This window comes from Babylonia areolata, chromosome 25, assembly GCF_041734735.1.
Source record: "Babylonia areolata isolate BAREFJ2019XMU chromosome 25, ASM4173473v1, whole genome shotgun sequence".
In the NCBI taxonomy this organism is placed as follows: Eukaryota; Metazoa; Mollusca; class Gastropoda; order Neogastropoda; family Buccinidae; genus Babylonia; species Babylonia areolata.
The window spans coordinates 32,822,979-32,834,869 of record NC_134900.1 but is presented as its reverse complement, the minus strand read 5'-3'; positions in this window follow the sequence as shown (position 1 = coordinate 32,834,869).

Sequence of the window (11,891 nt, the reverse complement as noted above, 5' to 3'; positions counted from 1 at the left end):
ACTGAGAAATGTTTCATGAAGTTGCTCAAGCACTATTTCAGTTCGTACACCATTTGTTATTTGACTCGTCTCTCTACCCATTATAAAAACAAGTTATCACAAGACACGGCGACATATTCAAGGTGTTTTGTATGACACTGCATACACAGGAATCTTTAATTAACTCTCTCCATACGAACGGCGAAAGAGACGACGTTAACAGCATTTCATCCCAATTACCATCATCAAAATATTGCAAGCGGAAAGCTCTTATACTGAAGAGGTGAATGTTGACAAAGAATACCACAGTTCTGACGACGGAAGCTAAAGGTTGGGTCATTCAGACACCCACTGGACATCCGAGGGGTCTGTGTAGAGGAGAAGAGAGGACTGACCGTACTGAGTGAGTTAAACATTAGTCTGCGGAGCTGCGGTTATCATGTGCCACTCTGTGGTGGACTAATCACTGCATGGCTTGTAATTTCTTTTCGGCTGCTAGTAAGACTGAGTGACCTCGTCCATCCAGTTCCTCGTCAATGCACTGGCAGCTTTCGTGTCGGTCTGGTTTTGTGTCACTTAGCAAGTGCTGAACAGTTGTCAAGTACTGAATATGTACGTGCTTCCATCCACAGGTTCAAATCAAACATTGATATACTTCCAAAGAGAAATAACTTGATTAATCTAAACGGTCTGTCAGGGCAAAATAAAGTAAGCATCATCATCTCTGGATTCCTAACACAGAGGGCACTGTAACAAAGATTTTTTTCCTTCGTAAATACCAAGTATGATTCTGGACAAATTCGCAGGTGTCTGTTACAATAATACTAATACTAACAAAATTATTAGTATTATTATCGTTGCTGTTGAAAACGTATCACTTCAAAATAAGAAAACGAATTATTTACACACACACACACACACACACACACACACACACACACACACACACACACACACACACATATATATATATATATATATATATATATATATATATAAATTCATGTAATCATTGACATAGAGAGACAGATAGATATATAGATAGATATAAGAATCAAACTGTGCGCGCGCGCGCGCACACACACACACACACACACACACACATATAAAATTCTGCATTATGAACATGAGATCAAACAGTCAGACTTGCAGAAATCACATAGTTAAATCATTTGTTCAGACTTCAGACCTGCAGATAATTAGACTATTCAAAATCTTGACTGATACACAGAGCACTGATGGTGTCATTGTAAAGAAAGGAGATTTTTCTGATCTCCCAGGTCATATGTGCAGACCTGCCAGTGCCTGAACCCCCCTTTGTGCGTATATGCATGCAGAAGATCACAAATGCACGTTCAAGATCCTGTAATCCATGCCAGTATTCCGTGGGTTATGGAAACAAGAGCATGCCCAGCAAGTTTCAAGGTTCAAGTTTCAAGTTTTAATTATCCTTTCACTCCTATTGGAGCATGGAGGATTACTGCATGTACACCCCCAAAAACAGAGTATGGCTGCCTACACTGCAGGGTCAATAAACAAAATGGTCATACACTCAACATCTTACATGTCTGAATGAGTGTGTATGTGTGCATGACTGAAACCCGATTGAATGACTCAGGAAATGAATGATGAGCACCCAATGCAGCTGTCAGTCGGCTCAATACATGCAGGCGGCCTGTTGTGCTATGTTTGTAAAGCGCTTTGAGCTTGGTCTCCAACCGAGTATTTTGTATTTGTATTTGTATTTCTTTTTATCACAACAGATTTCTCTGTGTGAAATTCGGGCTGCTCTCCCAAGGGAGAGCGCGTCGCCATACTACAGCGCCACCTTTTTTTTTCTTTTTTTTTTCCTGCATGCAGTTTTATTTGTTTTTTCCTATCGAAGTGGATTTTTCTACAGAATTTTGCCAGGAACAACCTTTTTGTTGCCGTGGGTTCTTTTACGTGCGCTAAGTACATGCTGCACATGGGACCTCGGTTTGTCGTCTCATCCGAATGACTTATATATGCGCCATATAAGTATCCATCCATATCCATATACTGATGTGTCTTGTTATTTGTTTGTTACGTGTGATTAGTATCAATAAGCTGGACGTTCGTGTTTTGCCGCAAAAAGAATGCTAAAACAAAGAGGATTACTATCACCGGAGGCTTTGCTTCTAACCTCTCTGTCTAATATAAACAGTGAAAGGCCTTCACACAATAACCCTTCTTGTGGCACTTTTGACATTAACGTCAAAGATGAGTCAGACCCATTTAAAAAAAAATCATTTCATGCACTGATTTCAGATTGATGTGTCATTGCAAGGCAGAATATTAGCTGTTCCAGGCAGATGTATGCATCAGTGTAACTTCCATGCTAAGCAGAGTAAGTCACTGTAGTGACCGATACTTTAGTGTAACAACATACTGACCACTCTGAAGAAAGCCCACAACTTGTACCAACACAAGCAACCATCACTCATATGTAACTGAAGTCACACTTCACAACAACAAAATGAATAAATATATATATATATATATATATATATATATATATATATATATATATATATATAAGACTGATAATGAAGATAAGAACATCATAGCAGTAAAAGCATCTCAACTGAAGAACTCCTGGCAGACCCTCACAGAATGACAAACATCCTCCAGGTCGACAACCTCTCTCCCTCCAACCATCTCAGCTCCTCACCTTCCAAAAACCAATCAATCATTTAAAAAAAAAAACATCTCCATCAACACATTCAAAATTATTTCAGTTTCTCCAGAAAGTGTTGCTGCACTGGAATAAATCCCTTTTCTTTTTCTTTTTTCTTTCTTTGTTTTTGTGTTTTGTTGTTGTTGTTGTTGCTTTTGAAGACAGATAGATGATATGCTACACAACATCTCCCAGGCAGATGCCTGACCAGTAGCATAACCCAACACATTACCAGGCCTTCAGTGCATTCATATATGATCTATCAGAGTCGCTTTCTTCTACAGAATTTTTGTTTCCAGAGGACAACACTTGTGTTGTGTTGCCATGGGTTCTTTTCCAGTGCACCAAGTGTGTGCTCCACGTGGGACTTTGGTACGTTGTTTAATCTGAAAGATCTGATGCTCAGTTTGACTGATTTCTCCGTCAACTTTGGGAGAACGGGCGAGACCTGGACTCAAACTCAGACCCTCAGGGACTCTCAGAAGACACGGATCACTCCACATAACTCCTGTAGAACACACACACACACACACACACACACACACACACACACACACACACACACACACACACACACACACACACACACACACACACACACACACACACACACACACACACACACACACAATGTTAGGGACCAGGCAATCGGCAACAAACATATTTCATGTTGATCTGTAGTGATTATCAGGCATATTAGTAGGAGTTATTACTATGTATCGAAATCAAAAGCAAAGCAAAAATTTATATATCATTTGGACAGAAATGTAACCACTTGTAAAAATCTACACACATCCCGCCTCTCCACAAAATGTATTTCAGTTTTGTTGCTGTTATTCACATGTGAGCCATGAAGGCTTTGCCTCTTGTTATCATTTCGTCAAAACATTTTTGACGTATTAAAGTTATGTACTCCACTTCTTCAACGTTTTTTGTTTTTTTGTGTGTGGTTTTTTTTTCATACTTTTCACACATTAAAGTTATGTATTGCACCTCTTCAACCTTTTACTTCCCAGGACAGTCATTAGATTTTGACATCATATTTGACAGGATGCCGTGAAATGCAAATGTAATGTGAGAGGACACTAATTTGGCCTCTCATATGCAGCAGGAATATTTGTTACCGACCGTGTTGAACTGAGTGGAAGGGCTAGGTTAGCTCCCTTCGACCACTTGGCTCATGCCTCAGAGCTGTCGGGGACCCAAGTTGAATACTGTTTTCCACTGGTATAAATTGGTCTTGGTTGTCTGCAGGAAAACCAAAAAGTTACAAACTACTTGTGTGGTCGAAGATTGAATTTGTTTTTTTCCTGGTTAAGAAAATTATTTTTATGGCATACTATTTAGGAGAAAGTCTGACTTTGGAAAATTTGCCTCCCAGGAATTATTAGATATTACTATAGAGTGCCGTTCATTTTTATTTTGTATGCTGATATATTAAATGTCTTCTGCTTGCAAGGCTCATACAGACTTTCATGGAGAATGATTTTGTTGTTTTGCTTGTGACATAAATCATCATGGAAGAACTATGTATAAAAGATCGTTAAATGTTCATTTTATTATGAACGGGTTGTAGTCAGTGATATAGCAAGTTCTTTTCAAGAGAAGACCGTTTCCTTTTCATGGAATTGATTATTTGCTGTTGACCATTTCTTGCAACTCAAAAAGAACTGACCGTTGGCTGGTGTGTGTCCGTTAAGATTTTCGGTATGGCAATATTTACACACCGGGCCTAGGGTTCATGTGTCAAGGTTATTTTGTGACCTTCCGGTATAAACACAGTTCGGAAGCATGAAGCGGACATTTCGAACCAGTATTCTTTCGTTGTAAAAATGCTGAGAGATGCTGAACGTTCGATTTTGTGTGTGTGTGTGTGTGTGTGTGTGTGTGTGTGTGTGTGTACTGTTTAAACTATATTATTTGCTGTAGCTTAGTCAGGAATGAGACTTTTTGCCAAGTGAACGTCAGCAAAAAGACTGAGTAGCTGACAAAGATTCTGAGTGAGTGTGCGTGTGTGTGTGAGAGAGAGAGAGAGAGAGAGAGAGAGCGTTGTGCTAAGCTGAGATTCGAAGTAATGTTCCTTCGTACAGACCTTGTTCGCGAGAAAAAAAAATTAGTTATTTGCCCTTGATTACACCGGAAAGAGAATTCGTGGGGAGTCTCTAAAAGCGAAAGTTGCGAGTTCGTCGATTGTACTCAGTGTGAAAATGCTTCACAATGGGTCTGTGGAAAACGGGAAGAAAGAAGTACTGTGTGTGCTGTTCGAACTTCAAAGGAAAAAAAGGTGACATCGCAACGAATACCAGCCGCGAACTGATTGTATAGAGCGTGGCGAGCACAGAATCACTTCGTGAACTGAAAAGGACCGCACCCTCAGTGGCGATGATATTCCTTCACTTTTCACAAACACGAACAAGGCCTTCGAAACAAGCACGGTATGTGACATTTTGAATCGAATATTCATTTTTTATGTGTCAAAATATATTTGTTTCAATTCAACAGCCAAGCCAAAGAATGTTTTGGTTCTGATTTCTCAAAGAGGGGAAATTATACTGTTCATTTCTCACACACTTATCTGTCTAATGTTTGAATCCAAAAGCACAATTTAACCTTTAAAATGGATAATTACAGTACACCAGCTGGTCGGTCTTTTTCAATTTCCAGTCACCAATGTTGTATCATTCAACTGGATTTGTGTGTGTGTGTGTTTGTTTTTTGGTCACATTCTTAGCTGTGATATTTATTCAGTACAGATATATGCATCTCTGACACAGTACAAAAAGGAGGAGTTTGTATTATACTCCATGTCAAACTGATGCAAACTAGGCCTATCGGTTTGCTCTGCTTGGCCAAATTTCGCGCGGCTAACAGTGAAAAGACGACCCGTCTTGCCTGGTTCGCTCTTAGCCAATCAAACGCCTCTAAAAGCTATAAGCGCTGAATCATTCCGTGGCCATCGAGAAAAATGCCCCATGAGAACCACGGCAGAGACGCGGGGACGGACGGGCGGGCATTCGAGTTTGACATGGTAAGTGTATGTATCACCAAACATGGGGTATAATACAAACTCCTCCTTTTGGCGTCATATACTGTAACATGTCAAACTGATGCAGAATTTAAAGCAAATGGAGGAGGGCAATGCCTACTGGCTCGTATGGGGAGCCCTTGTAACCAAGACGGCAGTGTTAGCTGCGACAAAGGAAATCCCCTTGGAACCGTCAGCCCTGATCATACGGAAATCCCTGAGGTAGAAGTTGATGAAGGGATTCTCAGACCGCCAGAAGGCTGCCTCCAAGGCATGCTGCAGTGGCACTGAGTGCATGGAAAGCAGCCGAAGTAGCTATGGCCCGCACTTCGTGAGCTCTGGGATTAAGACAGCTGATATCCCTGTGAGAATGAGAGTAGGCTCTATGAATGACTTGGGAAACCCGGCGGGAAATGGTGCCTGCAGTGATGTCTCTTGTAATTCTCATTGAGGGAGATGAGAAGACGCCTCTGAGAAGAACGCCTATAGCGAGAGACCTATCCCAATAGTATCTGAGACACCGAACAGGGCAGAGATGCCTATCCTCATCATCTTGGGTAAGAATATCAGACAAAGGTCTGACCCTCAGAGAGGGGAAAGGGACCTCGGGGTCTTGGTTCTTAGCCAGAAACTCTGGAAGGAAACGAAGAGAGATGGAACCATCTCTGTGGAAGGCCAGATCTTGTGAGCCAGAAAGTTGGCCAGCTGCATGCTCGTAGGGTTAGTATGGGGAACGTCCTGTGCTGTACACCACCGCAACCATTTCTTCCAGCGAAAGTCATACAAAGTCTCAGTTCCCTCCCTCCTTGCTTTGGTGACTATGGAGAGGAGGTCAGAGGAGGCACCCCCCTGGGTAAGCGCAGCCGACACAGAGGCTGACCGAAGGGTCGAAGACTTCAATGGTGATGCCGACAGTTCCAACCACACAGCAGCCACGCATGCAGGTGGAGCAGTTGAGGATTAGAATGAGGAATCCCCAAACGAGGCTGCCTCAGCAGATGAGGTTTGATTTCGAGTTTCAGGGGTGGAACATGTGTCAGGGACTGAAGGTCCAGATACTAGCGCTGGGGTGGCCATTTCGGCCGTGTCACCTTGGACAGAATTGGAAAGGGAGGAAACGCGTAAGCAATCAGACTGCTCCAGTCTAGAGAGAGAGCATCCACTGCCCACGCTTCCGGGTCGGCGACCAGAGAGACATGTGGGAAGTCTCTTGTTGAACTTTGTGGCAAAGAGGTCCACCATCGGCCAAAACCACCGTTCCCACACCCCCTGAAGGGTGTCCTTGTCCAGGGTCCACTCTGTGTGGATGACACTCTTGGACCTGCTGAGAGCATCTGCCAAGATGCTGGCTTTTCCTGCTATGTGTCTCAATGAAAGTGCAATGCCCTTGCTGTGGCACCAACGGAGGAGAGCCTCGGTCCACAGGGAGAGGTCTGCCGAGTGCGCTCCCCCCCTTTGTTCACATAACATGCGACACCGTATTGTCCGTGAACAAGCGGATGGTCTTGCCAGTGGTCTCCCCCATGAAGTGCAGAAGAGCCCCGCGAAGTGCCTCCAGTTCCAGAACATTGATGTGGCATAAGCGCTCCTCCAGGGACCAAGTCCCTGCTGCACGGAATGAGTCCATGTGGGCTCCCCAGCCCAGGGAGGAGGCGTCTGTGAAGAGTGCCACCTGAAGAGCAGGTGGGGCTATGGGCACCCCCTGTGTCCGAAGAGGGGTGGTTAGCCTCGAGGAACCACTCGCCCAGACATATCTGGGTATCCCATGGCCGAGTACTCTGGGACCAGCGTAACCTCGGTGCCCTCTGAAGAGGGTGCTTGAGAACCCTGCCCAGGGTAATGATAGGTGCCATGGACTCCATCATGGCCAGGAGGGAAGAAAGTGTCCATGCTGTTGCTTGGGAGGAACGGCGCAAGTGGCTGAGGAGGCCTGCCAGACGGTCCCAGTGATCTGGCGTCGGAGAGACTATCATGGACCGCGTGTCAAATCTCATCCCTAAGAAGTCAAAGGACTGACTTGGGGACAGATCATATTTCTCCTGGTTCGTGATGAAGCCCAGTTGGGAGCAAAGGTCTAGAAGTCTGGCCGTATGACTATGGCACAAGTCCTGCGACTGAGCCAGGATAAGCCAGTCGCCCAGGTACACACAGAGACGAATGGATTCCGACCAGACGATGACACCAATTCCCGCACCACCTTGGTAAACAGGAAAGGGGCAAGGGACAGACCAAATGGGAGGGCCAAGAACTGGAACCCCTTGTCCCTCCACACAAACCTCAGGTACCGACGGGATGCCGGATGGATGAGTATATGAAAATAAGCATCTTTCAGATCGACAGAGGTAGCCCAATCACCCTGTTGAATGGTCTTCCGAATCTGTGCCTGTGTGTCCATCTTGAATTTGATTTTGGGGAGGAATTTGTTGAGGTGGGACAAGTCCAAGACTGGTCTCCACCCTCCCGAGGCCTTAGGAATCACGAACAACCGGCCGTAAAACCCGGGGCCCTATGAGGAGTAGGTGCGATATCTCTGTCTCTAAGATACTCTCCTGCTCCGCTGAGCTGGGCACATAAAGAGGAGGAGTGGATCTTAGAGGGGGGCGGTCCTCCGCCCAAGGCAGCATGTACCGCGACTCTAGCACTGACACAATCCAGTCGTTGAGTCCCAGAGCACGCCACTGATGTGCGTGCCGGGACAAGTTTCCTACTTGGAGGGGCTGAACGACTGGCGGTGCTGAATCGGGGCCCAGTCATTCAGGATACTGCCTTCTGGCCTTGGGCATGGCCGGTCGGCTGGACGGACATGAGGTGGTTTATTCCTCTGCCGCTGATTCTGCGCACACCGCTTCGACTTAGGTGGCGTGGTATATGGATGGGGCGGGTCTCTTCAATGGCATAGAACCCTAGCACCCCTGGGAGGTGTGGGCTAAATATGAGGCCACCTCCCTGTTTGTCTCTGCCCTGTGGCTGACAAAATGGGGTGCATACTGGCTGAAGAGGGAGTGCTGCTGCCCTGGGATGGACCGCAGGGCAGCCCTCTCCTCTACTGGAATGTTGGAGAGGCAGAGAACGGCATCACGCTGAGCTAGCACAGTATTGAAGTGAAGGCTGGTAGCTGTCTGCAGCTGCCGTGAGACCAGATGCTACCCTATTGCCAAAACTGTTTAACCTCTGGTCAGTGAAGAGGCCCGGTGGGGCAGAGGAAGGAGACCCCATGTCCTGATTAACCGGACGCTGTTCCCACAGCTCATTGGCCCTGTGGAGGAACGCATCTAAGAAGGTATAAGCCGTGGAAACCTCGAGGAGGCAGTGGCGGGCCAATCTGTCCCACTCTGCTAACGTTTTAAAAGATAGAGTAGCTGGAGTGGGGAAGGTGGTGCGCTGTGAGACCAACATCCTGTCCTGCGCGGAGGGCTCTGCTTCCCTGTAGGCAGGGTGGTCCTGTGTGTACCAGGACCACACCCCGCCCTTGGAGGAATCTTTCAGGAACTTGCCCGGGGAAAAAGCGCCCAGGGCAGAGAGGGACTACCTGCCTGGAGGAGGGATGGAAGCAGCACCCCTGACAGTGCGGGCTGGCTTATTAAGCCATTCCTGCACCATTTCTGGCACTCTGAGTCGTCTGGTGGTTCTGGAGTTAGAGTCACATGGCCTAAGGAGGGTCAAGGGTAACAAAGTAGCCTGAGGGACTGATTCGGCATGTGTGACCTGATTGGGGAGGGTCAGTTCGAGCTCGGCTAGGTCCAAGTTTGGTTCAGGCTGGTCCCTTGGGAGGCGTGGACTCAATCTGTCCTCCTGGGATGGGGGTGAAGAGTGCTCATCCGCTTGTTCGTCCTCATCCGAAGACAGGGGCTCCCACTCTTGTTCGCAGTCCAACCCCTACTGGATGCCATACCAAGTGGATGTACCTGCTGGGGCGTCCTGTGAGCTGTGGTCAGCCCAGCGGGATGAGCTGGGACAATCCCGAGCAGAGACCATGGCCGCAGCTGTTTGTCCTCGACGCCTGAAGTGGGTGGGGAGCGTGTGGACCGTAGGTCCAACCTTGCTTGGGATGGTGGGTGCCACACCTTCTCAGTGAGGTAGAATGGGGGTAACCACCCGTGGACAGCAGCCATCCTGTGACCCCAACCCCAAGGGTCACTGGCGCCTTGACCTCCATGAAGGTAAAAAACCTGGCCAAGTCGGAGAGAGGTCAGGTCCGACTTGGGTGTCAGTCCCGCCAGAAGACGACCGGGCTGACTGCCTGGAACCGCCTGACATGCGCCGTTGTGGATGGCATACGAGGCATGGTACCCACACTTAGGCACCCAGCGAAAATCCAATCCCCAACAGTGAAAGGAAAGACAGGATCAACTTAGAGGTAGAGAAAAACGAACGATTCGAGGGGGCCGGGTCGAATCGAGTACACAGAAAGTAAGAATACAGTAAACACAAGCTGCATGCAGCAAAATCAGGCCAAATGAATACGCTTATTAGCCAAAAAAAGCTTAAGACGAGACAGCATAAACCTGACCAGATGGCGTGGAGAGCCTTGGCCAAAGGAATGTTTCAGTGCTTATAGCTTTTAGAGGCCTTTGATTGGCTAAGAGCGGACCAGGCAAGACGGGTCATCTTTTCACTGTTAGCCGCGCGAAATTTGGCCAAGCAGAGCAAACTGACAGGCCTAGTTTGCATCAGTTTGACATGGTACAGTATATGACACCAAACTGACTAGTGTGCCCCTTAAACAAACACTACAAAGAAATTCCTCTATACAACATTTCTCAGCACATACTACTTTCAAGTGGAAATGCTTGCACATTTTCAGAAAGTACTGTAACAATGATACTGAGACAGTGAGATCCTTGCTACTTCCACAGGCAATGTGAATGTTCACACACACACACACACACACACACACACACAAACACACACATGCACAGAGACAGAGAGAGAGATAAAGCATAGTTATTGTTTATTGTTGCAATTTTAAACAACTCACTGGCTTGAGATTCTGCACATGCATAATGCAGTGAATAGATCTGACATATTTTGGGGGTTGTATGGAGTTTGACTGAAAATGTGTAACTAAAACAAATGTCATAACATTCAAGCTATAATTATATATTCTTTTCTTTTTTTTGTCACAGCTGTCAGATGTGCAAGTCGAAGAAGACATCAATACTACTACTGCATCAGCAGTGGAAACCAATGCTGCTGACAGTAAATTGAATAATTTTACAAAATTTAACAAATTTGCAAGTGAAAATATGTAATGATCTGACAGCTTTGCTTCCCCCTTTACACCAATCTGACACTGATGACACAGTGAAAGATGACTTATTAGGGCCTTGAAGTCTGTTTTGTCAAAATATCTAGAATGAAGCGGGGTTACAGTTGTGGGTGTCAATTTATAGAGTGTGTGTGTGTGTGTGTGTGTTAGTTGAGAGCGGATTGATTCAGGTGGATCATTGGTATTGACAAATTGTGTAAGACAGTCAGATTATCATCTGTGTGTGAAGATTTTTTTTAAGCTTTCTTCTTGGGAGTTGTGGAGTTTAAATGCTCCTGATATTTTTGTTCATAGTGATGTGAACAAATATTGCAACTGTTTATATATACTGTTTATATTTATCTGATATGATGTTGATTTATATACATCACTTGTATACAAGAGATAATTTGATTTCAACAGCCAAAGCTTATACCCACTGCTTGCTAATGATATTGATCATATGGTGCATTTAAGTAAGACTTCAGAAACTGTAGCTGTGATTTTTTTTCTTCTCTTTGAGGGAGAAAGGTGGGGTGTGGGGAGGGCTGCAGTGTGGTTCAAACCAGTTAAGATTCACTGCAGAGTTTTGTTTTGTTTTTCTTTCTGATCATGGAAAAAAATAATAACTTTGTCAATGTAGACATTGCACTTCAGTACAGATGTATATCACACACACACACACACACACACACACATGCACAACATCCAAAACTAAATGGAGCTCACATCATAAATGACTCAAATTGTTTAGACAATTGTTCATTGTTTAGCATTTAGGTATGAATGAATGATACCAAAAAATAAAAGAAAATATCTTATCAAAGTGATTTTCTTCAAGTATGTTTGTGTTTGACTCAGACCTGTTTACACTGCATTTTGTAAACAGTCCAAATTTGATTGTACAGATTTGACAACAAGCAATAAGCAAATGAAATACA